This window comes from Chrysemys picta, chromosome 1 (assembly GCF_011386835.1).
Source record: "Chrysemys picta bellii isolate R12L10 chromosome 1, ASM1138683v2, whole genome shotgun sequence".
Lineage (NCBI taxonomy): Eukaryota > Metazoa > Chordata > Testudines > Emydidae > Chrysemys > Chrysemys picta.
In genome coordinates, this window is record NC_088791.1 from 209,301,401 (window position 1) to 209,309,428 (window position 8,028).

Here is an 8,028-nt window from a genome sequence, read left to right on the forward strand (position 1 = left end):
GAATACACAATTTCAATAGGAATACTTCTTTTTCCTTCCAGCTTTGCAAATATTAATCAGTGTTCATCAGTGACAGTCTTAAAAGTAAGGGGGGGGGGCTTTGGGACAGAAGGAGAAAACAGAGGTATGTTAAGCTTTTATTAAAACTTGTATTTTCTACTTTAGGAATGAAAAACAATTTAGTTTGTTTAAAAAAGGGATGTGAATTTTTTGAATTAGAAGAAAGAGGTAGCCTCTGTATGTGGAGAACTGCTCAGAAAAGGATTGTATTTTTTATGTAAACAATAAAAATACCATTGAGAAAGACAAGAGATGGAAAAGGCAACTCTAGTGGATTGGACAGGAGAATTGAATCAAGAGTGCCTCAGTTCCAGTCCCAGGTCTGACAGCAACTTGCTGTATAACTACAGGTCTGTCTCATCTTATGCGGGGGTTCCGTTCCACGGTTAGCACGTAAAGTGAAAACCGTGTATAGCCAAAATTCCATTGAGTTCAATGGCGGGCAAAATTGCCTGCACTACAGGTATAGTATTAAAATTGTTATTTTTCTCTCTTTTTTTGTTTTTTGTTTTGTTTTTGCTGACTGCGTAAAGTTGAAATTGCGCATTTTAAATGCGTGTAAGATGCGACAGACCTGTATGGGAAAAGTAATCTAATCTCTCTGTCTCAGTTTCCTTCATCTATAAAACAGGGACAATATTTACTTACCTCATACATTCCTAACATGCTCCATTTGCTACAATATGCTCTCTTATACCGCACTTTAAAAATCAGCACCTATATAATTCCCAAACACTAATTTCAAGACTGAACACTAGGAGCATTGCCTCTTTGCTATTTTTGTACAGTATCCGGCCCAGTGGGCTCCTGTGGTGGGGTGGCTGCCCCACACAGGAAGAGGAAGGGGTTAAAAGCAGCACCAGGGAGGCTGCGCAGAACCCACTAATCAGGAAAGGGCGTACTGAGCCTACCAATAGGGGGAAGGCTTGCTGGAGCAGCCGATCAGGGCTGGTGAGGGCCATATTGTGATGCTCTGTACCTCAGGGGAACACCCTGCACCCCCATGTTCATCCTTATAATGTGATTGTGTGGTATCCAATGCAAAGTTTGTCATGTCAGGTGTCTTCAAAGGGTCATGATGCACTGAGCATTGTTGTTATACTAATGTTATAGATTGTAATTTCATGTATATAGTTATGAGGCTGAAAATGTGTCCTTATGACTTAAAACAAGCCCAGGCAAAAACTCTCCAGGAGAAAAGAGGCAGTCCACACCTCATCAGGGCATGTATGGGACAAATCCAGCCCGGTCTCACAGGAACAAAAGACGCTGGCCTAGGCAGCAACAAAGGATCTGTTGGACTCTCGTGTGAGTTACCCTCCTTCCCTCGATCAGTTTGGGACTATGATGAGGTAATGCTCACCTGACTCTGAAGGGGGCGGGTCAAAGCCAAGAGGGAAGAAAGAACAAACATGATAAAAGGGAGAGACATTTGTCATGCTCTCTCTCTCCTCCACCTCCATCTACAGACACCACACCAAGCGACTGAAGCTCTGATCAAAGGGGAGAGCCTGGCTGAAGAGCAACCAGCCAGCCTGTGGTGAGAAGCATATAAGTTTGTAAGGGTACTGAAAGCTTAGAATGCATTTTGCTTTTATTTCATTTGACCAAATCTGACTTGTTGTGCTTTGACTTATAATCACATAAAATCCATCTTTTGTAGTTAATACAGGTGTTTGTTTATTCTACCTGAAGCAGTGTGTTTGGTTTGGAGCGTGTCAGAGACTCCCCTTGGGATAACAAGCCTGGTATATATCTTTCTTTGTTAAATTGACAAACTCTCATAAGCTTGCAGTGTCCAGTGGACATAACTGGACACTGCAAGACGGAGGTTCCTAGGGTTGTGTCTAGAACCAGAGATACTGGCTAGTGTCATTTGGTTGCACAATCCAAGCAGCGCCTGGCCAAAAGTGCTCGGTCACGTAGCTGGAAGCACCTTACATGCTAGAGGCTGTGCGTGAACAGCCCAGAAGTGGGGGTTCTCACAGCAGAGCAGGGTAAGGCTGGCTCCCAGAGTCAAGGATTGGAGTGACCTAGCAGATCACCGGTTCATAAAACACCAAGGGAACATCACACATCTCTAAAGGGCTGCTCAGCAGCCCAAAGGGAAGTCTCTCCCTGAAAGGCAAGGGAGAAGGACTGACTGCCTGAAGAAGTGCCCTAGATAGAGCAGTGCTGGGCAGGGGCAGCACACTTGCTAATGAGGAGAGTGGCTGGTATCCAGACTGCAGTTTGCCCCTGAGGCGAGGGGCTGGACCTTGGACTGCAGTTGGCTGCTGAGGCAAGGCGGGACTAAGGACTGCTGATACTGGAATGGGGGCACAGCCAGAGGACCGTGCCCAGAAGAGGATGCTGCAGTCTGGGGAGCAATGCAGGTCCCAGAGTGGTGGAGACAGCAAAGCGGGAGTGACACACTACCGGAGGAGGGCGCCCTGTGGAAGGACTTGAGCTATTTCCAGAACCACCAGCAGGAGGTGCTATGGTGATGAGTCTTGCACCGCTACAGCTCCTGAATCCCGATTGGGGCCTACGTTAATATAGCTAATAATTAGCAGGAATAGTAAGGAGTGGGCGCACAAACTGAGACCATTGAGCTCTCTGTTGTAGTCTTCAAAGTGTTGCACAATTTGTCCCTTACCTCTTTTTCCTGCTAATTTTGTTTAGTTCCTCCCATCTCCCTGCCCAAGTTACGTAACTAAACATTCTTCTCTCACTCAACCCTGAATCTTTCTCCCTGTGTCCCTTACACCCTTCTTGTTCCAGTCTGCAAAACAGATGATGACTATGAAAACAAGCAAACACTGTTGAATCAGCAATGCAGAAGCTAAACATTACTACAAAATCACTTGCTTTCTGTTGCATACCATCCTCTGTAGTCCATTTAGAATGTAAGCTCTTTGGAGCAGGGACCATGTCCTCATTTATCTGTGAAATTCCCTGCGCACATCTGACTTAATTATAAATAAAACAACATAAGAACTATGACAAAAATGAAAAGAAATACAGATAGCTGAGCAATGGACTCTTGGGACCAATAAGGAGATTGCATCATTTACATATTATGCTTACACTATATTTTATACATGAGTGTTACAAACAATAGAAAGACATGCAACGCAGAAATAAAGAGCTAAGATCATGTACAGAGGCAGTAAAACGATCAGAAGTCATGGCAATCTAAATATAGTAATAGTGATGAAAACTTCATGAGGAGGCACCCAAAGGTTCTGAATTAACTCAAATATGAAATTGCAGAACTACTAACTGTAGAATGTAAGCTATGCTGAAACAAGCCCGTGTACCAAATGACTGGAAAGTAACTATGTAAAGCTTTTTAAAAAAGACTCCACAGGTGATCCTGGCAATTACAGTTTGGTGAGCCTAACTTCAACACAGGCAGATTAGTAGAAACTACAGTAAAGAACAAAATGAACCCACGCAGATTAAAATGAGTTGTTGTTTCATAAACAGAACACAAATGGCTCAACAATCTATTAGAATTCTGTGAGGGAGTCAACAACCATGTGGACAAGGGTGATCTACTGGCTATAGTGTACTTGGACTTTCAGACAGTCTTTGACATGGTCCCTCACCAAAGGCTATTAAGGAAATTAAGTAGACATGGGAGAAAAGGGAAGGTCTGCTCACAGATCAGAGGTTAAAAGATAGGAAACAAAGGGTAGGACTAAATGATCAGTTTTCACAATGGAGAGACTTAAACAGTGGGGACCCCCAACAATCTGTGCCAGGACCTGTGTTGTTCAACATATTCATTAATAATCTGGAAAAGGGAGTGAACAATGAGGTGGCAAAGTTTGCAGATGACATAAAATTATTCAAGATAGTTAAGGCCAAAGCTGACTGTGAAGATTTACAGGGGAATCTTACAAAACTGGGTGACTAAATGGAAGGTGAAATTCAATCGTGGTAAATGCAAAGTAATACACATTGTATATGTATAGTTGGGATTATTTTTTTCCAATGTCAGGTTCCAAATTAGCTGTTACCCTCAAGAAAGACATCTTGGAGTCAAACTTCAGCTCAGTGGGCAGCAGCAGTCAAGAAGGGATTGATCCTTCAGTGTGCCCACATCTTGAATACTGTGTCCAGTTTTGGTCACCCATCTCAGAAAGGACATAGGGGAACTGGAAAAGCTACAGAAAAGGGCAACAAAGATGATGAAGGGTATGGAATGGCTTCCGTATGAGGAGAGACTAGAAAGATTAGGGCTGTTCATCCTAGAAAAGAGATGACTAAGGGGGGATATGACAGAGGTCTATAAAATCATGACTTCTGTGACCCCTTTCCCACAATACAAAAAACAGGGGTCACCCCATAAAATTAATAGGCAGTGGGTTTAATACAAATAAGAGGAAGTACATTTTCACACAATGAACAATTAACCTGTGGAACTCATTGCCATTGGATGTTGTGATGGCCAAATGCTAAACCAGGTTCAAAAAAGAACTAGATAAGGTCCTGGAGGATAGGTCCATCAATGCTTTTAGCCAAAATGGTCAGGGATGCAACCCCATGCTTGGGGCACCCCTGAATCCCCAGAAGCTGAAAGGGGAAACCCGGGGTGGATCACTTCAGCTATCCTGTTCTGTACTCTTCACCAGAAGCTCTCGTATTGGCCATTGTCAGAGACAGAATACTGGGCTAGATGGGCCATGGGTCTGACCCAGTTTGGCCATTCTTATGGAGTCTCCCCCCTCCGCCCCCCCAGAAAATCAGTAGAAGGTTTAGGCTTTTAATTTTATTTGCAATACTGGGTTATTTTTACCCTTTCTGTGCTCCCCATGCATAGCAAGCCTGACAGATTCTTCTTATTTTATTCTGTGGAAGAGCGGAGCAGGAGAATGTTCCATAGCATAATAACTATACCAGTAAAATGAGAACAAAATCCTCCTCTCTGCTTCCTTTGGAAAACCACAGTCTCACATTTTATACTCACATTGTTGAAATATTTAATGTGTTACATATAAAAAGAAATACCTTATACAGATGTGTGCCTATGAAACACAATACTATGCTATTTAAGCTTACTAGTGCAGTGGAATAATAGAATTTTATATCACATTGAACTATATAATTCTAGTACATTTGCAATGACATTTTTCAAGGACCTCTCCCACTCTGGACACACTGCTGAGGATTTGGGCATCCAAACAGCAAAGGGAACAAAGTGGGGTTGTTTTTTGAAACAGTCATTTTGATACTATATCCCAAGCTGTCTAGGAGGTCACCTTGACACCTGGCTACTGTCATTTTCAAAACCTCACTGCTATCTGATGGCATGCTTTCAAGGCACTGCTGAATGTCAGTTTCACCCCTCATCCAAAGTTACTCAAGACACAACCACAGTTCTCCCATCAGCCACCTGTCGCTTGCTGAAACAGTACACTGTCCTGAGTTGATAAAAAAATCAAACCCTTACATAAGTATGGGTCAGGAGATAACTTGTTTTAAAGAAAACAAAGTTTTCCCCTCATTTAGTGCTCAGATGTTGCAGAAGGTTGAACAAGAAGCTGGAAAGAAGCAGTTTTTATGTAACAGAGTCAGCATTTTCAAAAACTTGGGCCACTGAAGCTGCCATTGCAACTCCATCTAATGACTCAAGTGGGAGCTGGGATCCCAGATAATTTCCAAAGGCAATTTTTTGCCATGTTCAAACTGCCTGTGCATCCAATGGAATTTTGAGCATTGCCCATAGAATTTTCCTGGTGACTTAGGGTGAAGCAGAAATGCCCCCTAGGTATACATTAGTATAACTTTTGCTTTGCCTATGCTATTCAGGCCTCAATGTCCAGTAATAAGCAGTCTATTTTTAGACACCACTGGAGACCCAGCCCCCTGATTCCCAATCTTATCTTGCCCCTTCGAGGACTCAAGCCAGTGGGCTCTCAGATAACTTGGGCACAACCAAACACCAGCTTTGAAAAGCCCTTGCATGGCCTCTTTTTTTTGAGCCTCTATGTGGATGCTTGAATTGCTGTCTGTGCCTTCCCAAGCTTTTGAAAATCTTGGAGAATGTTACTTAGAAAAATACTAGAACAAAACAATGCTCATCATACTAATATAATGCAATATTTGTTAAGCATCAGCAGAGTGCTTTTGACTCTATACAAGCACGTATAAGTCCTTATGCTACAAGCTGCGAGTTCCTCCTGGGCAACTGTGTCTTCAGTTCCTGTGGCCTTGAGTCTAATGTTTTTTAAATGAAACTTGAACATGCACATATTCCAGTATCAGTACACCTCTTCACACAGTGGTGTGCAATCTTGTCAAGAGTGAGGGGAAAAAAGATGAAAACATAATAAAAACTTTAAAAAAACCATCAACAACAACCAAACACACACTTACCAGCCAAAAGAAAAGAGAAATGCAATTTGCAGCAATCACCTTCAAAATGGCTTCCTTATGGCTGCAGCCCCTTTTGTCTCCCAGATTTAAAGGGCCCCCAACCAGAAAAGCAAGCTGAGACAGACTCTATAAAAGGGTGAACACACATAGAAGAATTCAGTGGTAACCAGGTAGTGGTAAAGGAAGTCATTCTTAGCAAAAGGCTTGAATATCTTTCAAAGGATCATTTTCCAGGTACAAATATTCTAAGATGTGATGAGTTGGAGCATTTTAGATAACTATGTAATTTGTTTCCCTTTTGTATTATGTTTCTATAATAAAAATCCAGATCCTTTTGAACAGCAGCTGCTGCTTGTATTTAGCGTTTAATACCACTGCATCACATCTTTCTCCAAATGTATGGAACCCCCTGTGCATAAGTCTTTCTCCACCACCCAAAACATAGATTCTTCCTACTCTGTAGTATAGAGCCATGATTTACCCCAGAACTGTTGAGATCTCCACACAAAATTTATAAATATTTCTAGCCTGAACATGACAAATGGCCATGACTCAAAAAACTGGTCTGAAGCTTTTGGAGGCAGGCTTTCACAGCTTGCATTTACTGATTGTAGTGCAATACCACAGTTGGTAAAGGATGTTCAGGTTATAGCCTCATGCACAGACCACTAATAGAGTCAGTGGTTTGACAGTCTTAATTAATGGTGAATGCACACTGCTGGACAACTCCAAATCTCATTGTCATAGTATGACCCTGGAAAGACCAGAAAACACTAACTAAGTGGATTCATGGTTAGAATTCAATGACTACCAATAGCTAATATTTTATATGCCATAAAATAATAAAGGGAATTTGTCACATTGATTCTGCTAGAATCCTAACACTCCTTTTTTTTTTTTGAAATCTTGTATTATTTTACCACCCAAGGCTGTGATCATGGGGGCCTAAATAGGTGAGCCTCAGCATGAGAGTAGGTACTGAAGTAAACTGGTGATGAATAATAACCTTTATGCTTACTGATCTTGTTATATAGCAGGCTGATGTTCTTCACCAGTGATATTGGGCCCAGTTATATTTTGCACATGAGAATAAGGAATGGAACCTATCTGCCACTATCTGAACTGTCAAAAGCCTCTTGTTTCTGAAAAACTGGATAATGTGTCACTCCTTACTCTTTTCTTGGCCTTGTTTCATTGTTATTGGACTATCAATAGGCACACAATTGCAGACTGCAGTGCAACAGTCTAGCCTTTCCCCACTGGTCTGCTGGAATGACTCCATACACTGGGTGATTTCCCATCATATTGGTAACAACAGAAAGTCCATTTTCCCAACAGGCTTTCCATTTTGTAGGGCCATGAGGATTTGACAAATTCCTGACAGGTATACCAATCCCCTGGAGAAAGAGCTGTACTACACACTTTGCAATGAAAGTAAGCTTTGTATCTGACAGCTGTGTGATGGGTTATGCCCCTCAGTAAGCCACCTGATGTGCTGAGATACCACTGAGTCTACCTGTTCTGCCAGCATGGGCCCCCCTTTAACCTGTCTTGCTGAGCCTGGCTATTAAAGCCTCCTCTAACACACACAGGCAGGGCTAC